General features: G+C 42.4%; 1 protein-coding gene across 1 annotated transcript in view; it reads left to right on the forward strand.

Annotated features, from left to right (window-relative positions):
- pcca (propionyl-CoA carboxylase subunit alpha) overlaps positions 1–15,631 on the forward strand; it is a 437,485-nt gene that overhangs the window by 139,953 nt on the left and 281,901 nt on the right. The gene's annotated exons all lie outside the window — the stretch shown is intronic.

Here is a 15,631-nt window from a genome sequence, read left to right on the forward strand (position 1 = left end):
GTTGTTTGAGGACTGGAGTGATGTGATGCCAGGATTTGGTGTGGGTGATGAGTCGGGCGGCTGCGTTCTGGACCAGTTGGAGTCGGTTGATGTAGGTGGAGCTGATGCCAAGGAGAAGTGAGTTGCAATAGTCCAGTCGGGAGGAGATGAAGGCATGGATGAGTCTTTCAGCAGCGGGAGGTGTGAGAGAGGGTCTGAGTTTGGCGATGTTGCGGAGATGAAAGAAGGAGGTTTTAATGACATGGCGGATGTGAGGCTCAAGGGAGAGGGTGGAATCAAAGATCACGCCAAGGTTGCGGGCCTGGGGAGATGGGGAGACAGTGGTGCCGTCGATGGTGAGAGTGGGGTTATTGATTTTGCTGAGTGTGGCTTTGGAGCCTTTGAGGAAGAATTCTGTCTTAGTAAGGTGTCAATGCTGCTTTTTGAGCATAAATCTTTCATGTAACTAGAACCCTCAACCCCCTGATGCTAGTGCATGCCCTATTTCAGCCATGGCTATTATTGGAGAGAAGCTCACCCCAAAACATAACTATGAGAGAAAACGGGGAATATAATTTCCCTTGGTAGACAAAAATGCTGGACAAACTCAGCGGGTGCAGCAGCATCTATGGAGCGAAGGAAATAGGCAACGTTTCAGGCCAAAACCCTTCTTCAGATTAAAAGTTTCAGGTTAAAAGTTTAATTTCGATCATGGCTGCAGATAGGAGGCAGCCCATATTGAGCTTGGAATGAGACCTTTTGGCCAAAAAACATATCATGTTCATTTGTACACCAATGGAACTGCTTTGCTTGGCCACCAGCAGCTCTGCTTTAAATTGAAATGAAAGTGAGAACCAGCCAATGCTTTTGAAGCTCTGTTCCCGTTTTGAAAGTTAAGAAAATGTAACATTTCTTTGATCACTCTATTCTTAACCTTTCTTGCTGTGAAATCGCCCTGCTACCTGTGGAATTATTAGCAGGGGCAGGTTGAAATAGTAAAAACAAAGAGTGTAAGAAAGAAAATAAATCTTGCATTGGGGCAATGAATCAGAAATTCATGTTGTATTTTCTCTGTGTGTGCATTATCAATGCTATAGTTGGTGCAAGAGTTCGGTTCTAAGCGGGAGAAATAGTTCTTGTTGATGTCCTGTGCCAATATTTATCTCTTGACTAACATCATTGAAACAGATTATGTGGTCATTATCACTATTGCTTTGGGAGCTTGCTGTGCAGAATTTGGCTGCCACCTTCATTGCATTAGAACAGTTAAGACACTTGAAAAGGAATTTCACTGACTGCAAGTGGCTTTGGCTATGAAAGGTGCTATAGAAATGGAAGTTTTATTTTTCAGTCTGGATTACTTGTTTCCAATAGAAACTAAGAGTGAACGACCAAATCGTAGAACACTGAAGAGTTTGTGCACAACCATTTTTCTAATGAGATTACTGAAACAAACATAATCTTGGTAGTGTTTGTAATCCAAATGTATTTGAGTTTTTTGGTATGGGCTGCAATTCAAAGTACCAGATGGAGATGTAGTGCCACCGCCGCAGAGCATGAACCAGTTTCTGTATCCTGCAGACCCCTGGGAACGTGGCCAGCAAGAAGAGGTACGACTTGTTACTTGCAGGTTTCGTCAGTGCAATTCTTAAAAGACTACATAAGGCTTGTGCTGCAGGTCACTATTTATTCCAGTGCGGTGTGAAGCTGGCAGAAAGTTTAGGATTGAGTCAGAGTTCCAGTATGTCTGAGCTTGAGTAATAAATGGCATCTGCTTTTAATTAGCAGTTTATATCTGTTCTAAATGAGTTGCATTTCAACAAGGTTGAAGATATTAAGACAAACAAGCTAAACAGAGACAGTTAATGAAGTGACGGTAACTGTTGTCCAGCACAGTTAGGCATATGGCAAGGTGTTAAAAGCTTGATTAATTATTTGGAGTCTACTGTCTGTGATGCCCTCTCCGTTATTAGCTTTCAAATGCATTTTTAGAATCATGCGCAAAGACTTGTAACGATTAAATTTTGACTGCTCCAACTCATAGCTTAATCCTTTGTTTAATATGAAACACAAGTGCGTTCGACAAGAACTCAGCATTGTCTGGAAAAGAGAATAGTTCCTTGTATGCATATGTTTTGCAAGAGGAGCTCATTAGAATCAGAATCTTGCAGCATAGGAGGAAGCTCTTTGGCCCATCGTGCCCTTACTAGCTCTTTGAAGTTAGTTCCAGTTCTCTGTCATACAAATGTCTCCATTCAAACTATTTATCGAACTTCAAAAGTTCCTATTGAATTGCATTTGACTATCTGTTGAAGTAGCACATTCCCGCTCCTTGCAAATGCTGAGTAAAAACATGTTTCCTATTTTACCTTATTAATCATCAGTAAATACAAGAGACTGAATGTGACTAAATTTTGTAAACTTTTCCCCCAAAAGATAGTTTAGAAAGGTTTTCTCCAAATCTTAAGGGGCACTTTGGTCATCATTTCTAAAAATGCTTATTGCGTTTGGACTGATGTATATCACTGATTAGAGATATATATTGACATCTGTTAAATGGAACATATTTAGTTTCTTATTAATTTATGTGGAAACTGTGTGCAGTTGTCAACTTCCTAACTGAGTTCAATCACGTTTTTGAAAGATCCGTGATCCATTAACCTAACTACATAAGTTAACATTTTTGCGTAAAGTATCTTAGCTTTGAATGTCAGTGTGCTCTATTACTCTGCCATATGACAAATCAAGCAAGGCATAATACCATACAAAATTAAATACATTTCTAACTCCCTTACTGGATTTGATTGTAAAACATTCAAAGTAATGACAAAAATTCCACGCGGCACATTTTAAAAGGAATGAATGGCACCACCAACAATATGTTATACTAAGATTGCGGTGAGGAAATGGGATTTGTCGAATGTTTGCTGTTAATTTAAATTCTCTGTTACCTAAAATTGGACCAGGAGTTTCAAGAATAATTTTATTTTGTTCTTTCACCAAAGTGAGTTAGGTTGATATGTCTTGCAAATCAGAGTATGAAAAATTGTAGTTGTGTTCATTGAATAAATTGCACTAAAGTTTAAATAAAGGAATAGCAAAGACACAGGACATTCAACCCTAAAACCAAACTGCTGGAGGAACTCAGCAACTCAGGCAGCATTTGTGAAGGCAGAGGGATGGTCGCTGTTTTGGGTTGAGACCCTGCATCAGAACTCTCCACAGATAATATCTGTGCACCACATGAACTTCCTGACACTTTTTCTCATCACCTTCCATCACCATCGCCGTCTTTTTATCCAGATTCCCCTGAAAGATCACTGCTTAGCCACTCCCTGTGGAATCAAATTCCACATTCTTGCTACTATATGGGGTTAAGAGCCTTCTCAAAAACATATATTTTATTTTTATTTAGTGCCTGTAATTTTCATCTTTCCAGCGAGTGGAAAAATTGTCTCCATGTTCAATCTGTTGCAAGCCCTTCCTCATTTGATGATTGCTTTCATAATGCCTCCTGCACAATTTGTTGAGGAAAACAGCTTGCACATACAGCATTACAGCATGGAGATGGGTCAGTTGGGCCACTGTGTCCATGCCAATCAGGTTAGCATATTGGGCTAGTCCAATTGCCTGCATTTGGTTCATAAATGTCCAAACCCTTCCACAGAAATATAGAAACATAGAAAATAGGTGCAGAAGTAGGCCATTCGGCCCTTCGAGCCTGCACCGCCATTCAATATGATCATGGCTGATCATCCAACTCAGTATCCTGTACCTGCCTTCTCTCCATACCCCCTGATACGTTTAGCCACAAGGGCCACATCTAACTCCCTCTTAAATATAGCCAATGAACTGGCCTCAACCTCCTTCTATAGCAGAGAATTCCAGAGATTCACCACTCTCTGTGTGAAAAATGTTTTTCTCATCTCGGTCCTAAAAGATTTCCCCCTTATCCTTAAACTGTGACCCCTTGTTCTGGACTTCCCCAATATCAGGAACAATCTTCCTGCATCTAGCCTGTCCAACCTCTTAAGAATTTTGTAAGTTTCTATAAGATCCTCCCTCAATCGTCTAAATTCTAGCGAGTACAAGCCGAGTCTATCCAGTCTTTCTTCATAAGTACAAGCCGAGTCTATCCAGTCTTTCTTCCGATTTGGATATCTGTCTAAATGCCCTGTAAAAGTCGTTATTGTATCTGTATAGCTTACTCTGGCAGATAATCCCACTATGGACTGAAAAATTGTCCCGAGGGTCCCTCTTCAATCTTTCCTCTCACGGTAAGCTTATGCTCTCTCGTTTTACAGTCCTCTACCCTGGGGAAAAAAACTGAGTCTACACTTTATCCATGCCCCTCATGACCATGTACACCTCGATCAGGTCACCCTCCAGTCTCTTTCTCTCGAAAGAAAATTATCCCAAACTCTCATCATAATCCAAGGTCACAAGCCCAGGTCCATCCTCGTGAATCCTTTCTGCACCTTTTCCAACCTAATAACATTCTTCCTATCACTGGGCGAACTGAATTGTCACCGACAAGATGCATCATGATGTCCCACATTTGTACTCAATACCTTTCTCAATGAAGACAATCATGCCGAAAGTCGTCTTCACCACACTGGCCATCTAATTCACCACTTTCAGGTAACCATGCACCTGTATTCACAGATCTCTCTGTTCTATAACATTCTCTAGGGCTGTACCATTTACTGTGTAAATCCAGCCCTGGTTTGACACCAAAGTGCAACACCATACACTTGCCAGAGTTAAATTACATTTGCCATTCCTTGGCATACTTCCCAATAGATCTGGATCCTGTTGTAAGGGTAGATATCCTTCCTCACTGTACACTATTTCACCAATTTTGGTGTAATCTGCAAATTTACCAACAATGTTGACTACATTAAAATCCAAATCATTCATGTAGAAGCCAACAGTGGACTAAACACTGAGTCCTGCAGCATTAGAAAAACAACTCTCCACAATTAGCCTTTGTCTTCTACCAAGCCAATTTTGAATCCAATGGGCTAACGCAGTTTAGATTCTATGTGCTCCAACCTTCCAGTTTACCTTACCATGCAGAACTTTGCAAAAGGCCTTGCTAAAATGTACATAGACAATGTCCACTGTTCTGCCCTTATCAATCATCTAAGTGATCTTTGCAAAGAAAAACTCTTTATCAGATTTGTGAGACACGATTTCCCATACATAGAGCCCTGCTGGCAATCCATAATGAATGCATGCCTATCCAATGCTGTAGATTCTGCCCTAAGAATCCCCACCAATAACTTTCCCATACTATTGGACGCATTGGCCTATAGTTCCTTGGCTTTTCCTTAACTAATGGTACTTCTTCTTTGCTCGCTTTGAAGTGGAGCCACCCGAGACAGCCACATCACACCACATGGTCCACAGCAGCCTAACCCTCAAGATAGAGGAGCATGAGGTGAGGCGCACGCTGCGGGCCATCAATCCAAGGAAGGCTACTGGACCCGACGGCGTCTCTGGACGCGTGCTGAAGGACTGCGCTGACCAGCTGGCTGGAGTCTGTACGAGGATTTTCAACCAGTCTCTGGCCCAGTCCACTGTTCCACCCTGTCTGAAGTCCGCAACCATAGTCCCCTTGCCCAAAAAACCCCACATTTCCAGCCTCAACGACTACCGGCCAGTCGCACTCACACCAGTGGTGATGAAGTGTTTTGAAAAACTGGTCCGGGGTCACATCACATCACTCCTGCCCCGAAGCTTTGACCCCCACCAGTTTGCGTACAGAGCGAATAGATCTACAGAGGACGCTGTAGCCACAGCTCTCCATGCTGCACTGTCCCACCTGGAGCAGCGGGGGAGCTACGTGCGGATGCTCTTTGTGGACTACAGCTCTGCCTTTAATACCATCCTTCCCCACAAACTGGTGGACAAACTGGGGGACTTGGGACTTCCACACTCCACCTGCATGTGGATAAATAGCTTCCTGTCGGGTCGCAGCCAGAGAGTCAGAGTGGGCCATCACACATCCACGGCCCTCAGCCTCAGTACCGGCTCTCCACAGGGCTGCGTGCTGAGCCCCCTGCTCTACACCATCTACACACATGACTGCATCCCCGCCCACCACAGCAACACCATTGTCAAATTTGCGGATGACACTACGGTGGTGGGACTCATCTCCGGGGGGGACGAGTACGCCTACCGGGATGATGTGGAGCAGCTGACAGTGTGGTGTGGAGAAAATAACCTGCTCCTTAACACCTTAAAGACCAAGGAGATAATAATAGACTTCAGGAAGAATAAAACGGACATGGTACCATTAATTATCAGAGGGGAATGTGTGGAGAGGGTGGCGGATTTCCGCTTCCTGGGAATCCATATTGAGGAGGACCTGACGTGGAGCGTGAACACCTCTGCGCTGCTGAAAAAGGTCCAGCAGAGACTGCACTTCCTGAGGGTGCTCAGGAAGAATAACATCACTCAGAGACTGCTGCTGTCCTTTTATCGGTGCTCCATTGAGAGCCTCCTAACATACTGTGTATGCGTATGGTACACCAGCTGCACAGCGGCTCAGAGGAAAGCGCTCCAGAGGGCTATTGACAACGCCCAGAGGATTGTCGGATGCCCTCTCCTTACCTTGGAGGACTTACACAGTTCCCGCTGCATCAAAAAATCCCAGAGTATTATAAAGGACATTTCCCACCCCGGACACTCCCTGTTTGAACTGTTACCGTCAGGCAGACGGTACAGATCTACAAGGACAAGGACAAACAGACTTAAAAACAGTTTTTACCCCACTGCTATAAAGGCACTAAATGTAGCCGCCAAGGAACGCAGGGGCGATACATACATACATGAAATCGACAGAAGGATGTAGGGCTGGGTGTTTATGCGTGTTATTTTTATGATATTTATTTTAGTTGTTTATCTTTTTAAATATTTTACTTTGTATGTATCGTTAGCTTTTAGAAATGTTTGAATGGTGCACTGACTGGCTGACATTTTACAATTTCGTTGTACATGGTTCATGTTACAATGACAATAAAGAAACTATTCTATTCTAACCTAAACCATCTTCCATTATTCCACAGTTTCACCTGAGGCTAAAGATGATGCAAATAACTTTGCAAGAGCCTCTGCAGTTTCCTCCTTTGGTCTTAGGATGCATTTGGTCATGCTCTAGGGATTTATCCACCTTAACACAGCCAATACATAATTTTTATTAATTTGTATGTGATCTGAGACATCACAATTCCTATGCCTCAATTCCTTGGCTTCCATGATCTTCTCAGTATCCTCTCCACATTCATTCCTGACAGCTGTAACAATTCAGTCCTTAAATTCTTTTGTACACCTCCTTTGTTTCTGTATCCTTTTTTATGATATGGAGACCTCAAGTGAGCACAAATACAGCATGAGTCTGGCTTAACATTACCTGGATCTAGTATCGAAGCTGATTAGGCTGATGGGATGAACGGCTCTCGTTTTTTTGCAGGTATGTATAGCTGTGTTTAAAAATAAATAAAATGTCACATATTGGACATTGGTTTCAGGCATAAGAAGGCGGTATAAAAATTGGCACAATCATGCTGGTTGTTGGATAACCCCATTTTGAGATTAGAGTTAAGGTATTACAGAGCAAAGTGAGAGGAGTGCCTGCTTTGCATCAAGCCTTGCGTTGCACTCTGCCCCATTTCATGGGCAGAGCTTGTTACTGACCTTAATCTTGTTCCTACAGGATGTACAACATGGGTCATCAGATAATGACTGGATGGGAAGCTTCTCTGATGTTTTGATTGGGTGGTGCTGTGTTTAATTGTATTGCCAACCAGGCACAGATGTCATTCAATTTTAAACGCATAACACAAATGTTATGAAATTCAACAGAAGAATTTCCCCAAAGTTTTTAGACTTACATTGACAAATGACTCTCTTGTGTCGGAAGGGACTGCAGATGCTGGTTTAAACGAAGATAGACACAAAATGCTGGAGCAACTAAACGGGACAGGCACCAACTGCCAGTCCCACTGAGTTACTCCAGCATTTTGTGACTCTTTTCAGGCTGGCCCAGCCGAAGGGTTACTTTTGAAATATAGCCTGTGCTGTAATGCAGATATTGTACCTGCTAACTTGTGCTCCGTAAAACTCCCAGAAACTGCCCTTGTCATGTGTCAATGTATATAAAATTCAAGACTTCCTAAAATAGAGGAAACGCTTGAATTTCCAAGGCCTTCGCATCTTCAGAGCTTTCCAAAGTCCTTTGTAACAATTAAATATTTTTGAAATGCAGCTACTCTTGTAATATAGGAAACAGCAGCCAATTTGCATGCAATTTGCATTGCATACATGCATCCACAAACAGTGACATGATAATGATCCATCATGGGGTTTTGTTTGAGGGGAAAACTATCAATTAGGGAAGTATTGTCCTGTTCAGCTTCAGATTAATGCCATGGGTTCCTTTGCACCTACTCATGGAGGAATAGTGCCAAAGGTTCAATGTCTCATTTTGAAGACCACCTTTGACAGTGTAATATTGCTTTGTGGAGTGGGACTTGAAACCACAACCATCAGACCCAAACTGTTCTTAAATGCCATTTCTTTTATCTGCCAAGAGAATTCCCCTCCACCATCTTGCATACCACTCCAAGCCAATGCCAAGTTGACATTGGATGAATTATTCTTGCTTGTCAATTTTCTTGACACAGCAAACCTGATGACCTGTTCATCATCACCTCTGAATTCAATTAACCATCAACTCCCCATAAACCATCAGCATGTCTTCTACCCAACGCGGGATGTGAACCCTCTTGTCACTGCCGCACCACCATCAAGTACGTTTATCGCTCCATCCCTCGCTCTCAATTCAAGTCAGTCTGAGCATTTGTCAGTGCTGCTCCCGATGGTTTACAGAATGAAATGTGAAGCACTAATGAGCAGAATAATACAGCAATCATCTGATTAAACTGAGGGTCTACTTCAGGACTGCTGAGAGTCAGTGGACTAGAACATGTTCAAGACCACTTCATCCACCCTGAATGAATATACCACATACCGAATATACTGGTTTCATTAAGAAATGCATTGACAATTGTGTTCGAACAAAGATAATTATGGACTATTTTAACTTTGAATGAACAAGGAGATGTACTCTCTGTTAAAGTCGTGATTCAACACTGTACAAGAAGGCCACGATCTCCCTAAGACTATCAGGGATGGCAAGATAAACTTGTGAGTGAAGTTGGAAGCTCATTTCAATCAAGTAGATGCCAGGCGACCGTGGCAGGGCTTGAACACCATCATGTGCTACAAGCCAAAATTCGGAGCGATCTCTGGCAATGACACATCTCTATCGCTGAGCTCAATGTCTTTTACATCATTTTGAACAGGAGATTAAAGTTCTACCAATGCATGTTCCCCCATCTCCCACTGTCTCTGTCCTGTACTTCTCGATGGCAGAAGCCAGATCTACTCTAACAAGGGTAAACTCTTGCACAGCAGCTGACCTAAATGGAGTACCTGGTCGGGTTCTGAAATCGTGTGTCAATCAATTAACCACAGTCTTCGTCGACATCTCCAATTTCTCACTTCAACTGTCTAAACTGTCGCAACCTCACTCCAGTTCTCACTCCAGTACTCAAGAAAAATAGTGACACTTTGCAATTTGTGTACAGAAAGGTAGTCTACAGAAGAGATTGCATAGTGCATTCTCTCTTGCACTATGTTCAGCTCTTTATCACCTTGACAGTAAGTTTCTCTATGTTAGGATGCTCTTCATTGACGACTGTTCAGCCTCCAACACCATAATACTGAATGAACTCATCCCTAATCTTTTAGACCATGTCCTTGGAGCTTCCACCAGCAACTGGCAAATGATCACTGCACCTTGTGCCTGCTTCAGAGACCTGGATAATCTTCAGTTGACATCTCAGAGCTGTAGAGAAAGCACTAATGCTGCCTTCACAAAATCCTCCAAATCCATTGGCATAAATAGGTGAATCTCTCCCAGGGCAACATCTCTGGAATTTGAGTGTCTGATCATAGTCAGCCAGTTCTGTTGGGCAGGGCCCATCATGCACATGTTTGCCTCCAGACTCCTGAATGAAGTACTCTATTACACCTGGCAAAAAAATTACTAGGAGGGCAGAGAAAGTACATCACTAATTAAAGGATCTGCAAACGCCACCATACTTGATCAGGGAGTCCCCAGTTATCAAGCTGTTGAGGATGAACCATGATAGTTAGCAGATAGTTAGGAGGGTCTCGACCCGAAACGTCACCCATTCCTTCACTCCAGAGAGTCTGCCTGTCCCGCCCGCTGAACTATCTGCAGTTCTTTCCTACATGGTTAGCAGTGCACTCTCTGCACTGAGGAGCAATCGACCAGCAGGTGGGTGATGTTTAAGAAAGAACTACAGATGCTGGAAAAATCGAAGGTAGATCAAAAAGCTGGAGAAATTCAGCGGGTAAGGTGGTGTCTATGGAGTGAAGGAATGGGCGAAGTTTCATCAACATGCTGCTGACTGCTTTTAAGGGAAATTTAAAAAAACTCAGATTTTAGTTAAAACCACAAATTTCAATGAACATTTGGAGGATTATCTCATTGGTGCCATTTCTATTGTATATACTTGATGTTTGACTTTATCTTCATGTAATCAGCAGCTATATCCATTTCCTATAGTCTAATTGATTCTAGATGAGAGAGAGGTTTGTACTAAACACCTGCAATCCTTTTCCTTTGTGCTGTCAGTGATGTACTATTGTTGACATTAACATTAACTTGCGCACCTTTAGTTGCCTGTTTAAAAGCAACCATTCTGTTTGAGAAATGCCAGAAATAAAATTTGCAGCTGAAAAGAGCCGTTCTTGGTTTCTCCTGTTTACCAGGCAAATCAACAGTATTGCTCCAAGCATGCCCCAAGCAACATCACCACCAAGGGAGCTGAAAGAGCTGTTTGTATTTTCCACAAAATTCTTTTCATCTCCTTGAATCCTTTACCTCCAACCCCCTTCTTACCCAGTGTGTGGGGAAATAATACTAGTCTTTCCAACCTCCACCTGTTTCATACCCTACTTCATCCAGGATACTTCCAGTACTTGTAAAAAAAACCCATCCTGCATGACAGTTATTTGTTTTCAGTCAGTTATTTATTTGAAATGAAATGTTATTAAGGGGAAGTGAGTGGGAGTTTGCCATATGCAAATTCAGTACAGCATTTCTAACAATAATGTCTACTTATAGAGCACTTTAAACTTAGTGAAGTGTCCCAAGCGTTACAGCGGAAGATTGGATTCTAAGGTTCCAAAATCAATAATCAAGGACATAACTAGTCACCTGGACATAAGATCATGTGGTAGGAGCAGAATTAGGCCATTTGGCGTATCGTCTACTCCGCCATTCAATCATGGCTGATCTATCTCTCCCTCCTAACCCCATTCTCCTGCCTTCTATCTATTGCTGCATTGAAAATATCCACTTACGGCCTCCACAGCCTTCTGTAGCAAAGAATTCCACAGATTCACCACCCTCTGACTAAAGAAATTCCTCCTCATGTCCTTCCTAAAAGAACATCCTTTAATTCTGAGGTTATGACCTCTAGTCCTAGACGCTCCCACTAGTTGAAACATCCTCTCCACATCCACTTTATCCAAGCCTTTCACTGTTCTACGTTTCAATGAAATCCCCCCTCATTCTTCTAGTGAGTGCAGGCCCAGTGACGTCAAATGCACATCATATGTTAACCTACTAATTCCTGGGATCATTCTTGTAACTTCCTCTGGACCCGCTCCAGAGCCAGCCATCTTTCCTCAGATATGGTGCCCAAAATTGCTCACAATATTCCAAATACGGCCTGACCAGCGCCTTATAGAGCCTCAGCATTACATCCCTGCTTTTGTATACAAGCCCTCTCAAAATAAATGCACTTGCTTTCTTAACTACCAATTCAACTTGCAGATTAACTTTTTTGGAATCCTGCACCAGCACTCCCAAGTCCTTTTGCATTTCCGATTTCTGGATTCTCTCCTCATTTAGAAAAACATGTACGCCTTTATTCCGACTACCAAAATGCATGACCCCACACTTTGCGACACTATATTCCATCTGCCACTTCTCTGCCCACTCTCCCAACCTGTCCATCCTTCTGCAGAGTCTCTGCTTTCACTGCACTACCTGCCCCTCCGCCTATTTTCTTATCATCTGCAAACTTGGCCACAAAGCCTTCAATCCACTCATCCAAATCATTAATATACAATGTGAAGAGAGGCGGCCCCAGCACTGCGGACACATGGACAGACACATACAGACAGACACCCACGCAAACGCTCACCCTCACCCTCGCCCTCACCCTCACACACTCACACTGAAGGCTGCATGGATTAAAACATTGTCCAAATAACAGGAAACACTACAAGAGGAAGGTTGTTTGGCAGCAGGTGGGAGGTGCACAATCCAGGATTGGTACTAGAAGCTCGACTTCTCTCAACATCTATCTATGGCTTGCACTTGGAAATGCAGGGTGCAATTTCCAAATTTGCAGAGAACAGAAATCCTTGAAGTATAATGAATGATGGCGAAGATAATAATTGATTGTAGGTGGATATGGGTACGTTGGTGGGAAGGGTCGATCGGGAATCGTTAAATTTAACATTTGTTCACATTTTCCTTAGACATAGATGGAAGCCATTCAGCCCAACATGTCTATGCTGACTCTCAGGGCATATATTCTGCTATGCTTCCTTAAGTCCCAATCCGTTCCAACATCTTGGCATTGAGGAAGAGGTTGTTTTTTAAATATACTGTGGTGCGTGGTGTGCCGCCACAATACCATGCTACTAAGCTCGGCACAGTGGTGCAGTGGTTGATGTGCTGCCTTACAGCGGCATAGACCTGGGTTTGATTCTGACTACGGGTGCTGTCTGTATGGAGTTTGTATGTTCTCCCCGTGACCTGTGTTGAGTTTTCTACCGGTGCTCTGGTTTCCTCCCACACTCCAAAGACATAAAGGTTTGTAGGATAATTGATTTTGGTTAAAAAAAAATGTAAATTGCCCATAGTGTGTAAGATAGTGTTGGTGTGCGGGGATCGCTGGTCGGCGCAGTCTCGGAGTCGAAGGGTCTGTTTCCTCGCTGAATCTCTGAACTAAACAAAACTAAACTCTCCATCTCCATTCTGCACATCAGCACTACCTGTCACACCACTGTTATTGCTGAGGAGATTGTGAAGTGTTACATTTCGGGGAAAGAATGAGCAGAGGTGATATAAAGTAGAGGACACAATTTTAAAAGGGGCACAGGATCAGAGTAATCTAAGGGTACAGATCCTTCTCAGCTTATGAATGCCCAACTTATATACAGCCTACACCTACAATCGATATTTGGGAGAACAACAGCATGGGTCTGCCAGCTGCTGGGAGGCTGCAGACATCTTTTGCCAGGTGGGAACTTGGTTTGCTGTTGAATTCCCAACTTGCTAAGTATTTGGGTTGTGAACTGTCCTCTGAAAGCGAATGCTGCTGTATATGGGGAGGGTCTATATGTGTGTATAGGTTGTTGAAAGTGGTAGGCTAGTTTGAGAAAGTTATAAAAATAAAAAAAATCTTAAGCACTGGTTTAACCACAGCCATAGTATTGTGTCGAGTTTTGTGCACTACACTTGAAGAGTGATGTAAAAGCTTTGGATGGGACAGAGAAGAGCTTTATCAAACTTATTCCAGGGATGAGGGATGTCAATTATTTTGATAGACAAGAGAAGCTGGGGTTCTTCTCCTTGGAACATGCAAAGGTTGCAAGGAGATATATAACTGAGGCATTTAACATTATAGACATTGTAGATAGCAGTCCCATAAGTGGTGATGGTTAGGAGCTAGCTGGTATGGAATTAAGATGAATGACAAATGAATCAAAGGCGACATGACAAAAATACTTTAATACACCAAGTCATTTGGTTCTGCAATGCCCTATCAAGGGTGTTTGTTGAACAGGTTTTAATGTGTTCAGAAGGGAGCTGGATAAACATCTAAAAGGAAGGAGATTCCTCCGGGTGCTCCGGTTTCCTCCCCCATTCCGAAGACGTGTGAGTTTATTGGCCTCTGTAAATTTGTCTTTGTTATGTAGGCATGAATGAGAAAATGGAATAACATAGAACCAGAGTGAACATGGTCGACTTAGCCTTGGTGGGGCAAACAGCCCGTTTCAATGTTGTATCTCGAAACTAAACTAAATTACTGAACCATGGAGAGAGGTCACCGGTTGGGGCTGCCTCAATTTCTCTTGCACGGAGCTGGTACTGACTCAACAGGCACAATGAACTCCTTCTGTGCTGTAACCGTTCTGTGAATTTGTATTTGCATGATGCACTGTTAATTGTGTTGATGAATATTCATTGTAATAAATCCCTGTTGATAAATCTTCAGCAGAGCCAGAAATGAGGAGAGGAAACCCCAGTGGTTGAGAGCTTTAGTCTAAAGTCATCCGTTCCTTCTGAGTGTGCTACACATATAATATTTCAAGCTATCTCAAAGATTTATTTTGGATCACTCATGATCATAATAATTTTTGAAGCAGTATGAATTAGATTGGTGGCTTTAAAGTCAGAGGTTACTTTTATCTCATTCATTGAACAACATACCAATTACATTAAAGCTTGCCTCCCACTCAAACTTATTTAAATGTGCAAACAGATATAACCTTTTAATGTTCTGTCCTTTGTCACAACTCTCAGTGTGTTACACCAAAGAAAAGGTGCATTTATGCAAATTGTTGATGAGGCTTTAACATATTGAGTGGTGTAATTGCTTATTCATTGCTAAAAAGGGTGTTCTGGTTTGTATATTGCATTTCCACCTCCCACCGTCCCCACTCCCACCACCCACCTTCTGTTCTGACTTGCTATAAATTACACATTTCAACTTGTAAACTTGTTTATACTTCTTTATCCCCAAGAAAACTGAGTTTATATTGGTCACTGGATCTTCCACTGTAACACCAAGAGTTGCATTTGCGTAGTACCACTTACAACCCCAGGCTGTTCTAAAAGGTCTTCACAGCCGATGAAGTACTTAGAAGTGTAACACCTCAACCATTGTAGGAAATTACAAATCCAATGTATGCACCCTCAAATGGGAATGTGAGGTTTTGATTACATGCTTCATATTATTCAGGACAGTAACTCACTTGCTGTTCTCAGAATAAAGTATGAGATTTTATATATCCATCTTAGGTGGGGTTGGGAGTGTCCTTGGTTAACAAATTATCAGAAAGGTGGCACTTCCATTTAAGCAGTACTGGGAGTGTCGTCTGGACATTGTGTACAATTTGTGTGGGGTTTGAGACCCACAGTCTTCTGACTTTTTAGAAAATTTTAAGCACTGTTGTTTTGCCACGTGCAGTACTGTGCACCAAATTTTATATCGGACCTGACAGCAATTGCACCGTATTCCTTTATAACTGTTTTTGTCCATTAGGTATAGGCTTCATGTGTTTTGCGGTTTTTATGTTACTGTGATATATTTGGTTCAATGCTATTTTATTGTCACATGTACAGGTGCAGTGAAATCCCTATTTTTCCATACAATTCAGTAAAAAGCTCACTATACTCAAGCACAATCATACTCTAGTACAAGAGCGTACAAATAGTAGATTACACTGAAGCAGTACACAATAGTTACCA

Source organism: Amblyraja radiata, chromosome 6 (genome assembly GCF_010909765.2).
Source record: "Amblyraja radiata isolate CabotCenter1 chromosome 6, sAmbRad1.1.pri, whole genome shotgun sequence".
In the NCBI taxonomy this organism is placed as follows: domain Eukaryota; kingdom Metazoa; phylum Chordata; class Chondrichthyes; order Rajiformes; family Rajidae; genus Amblyraja; species Amblyraja radiata.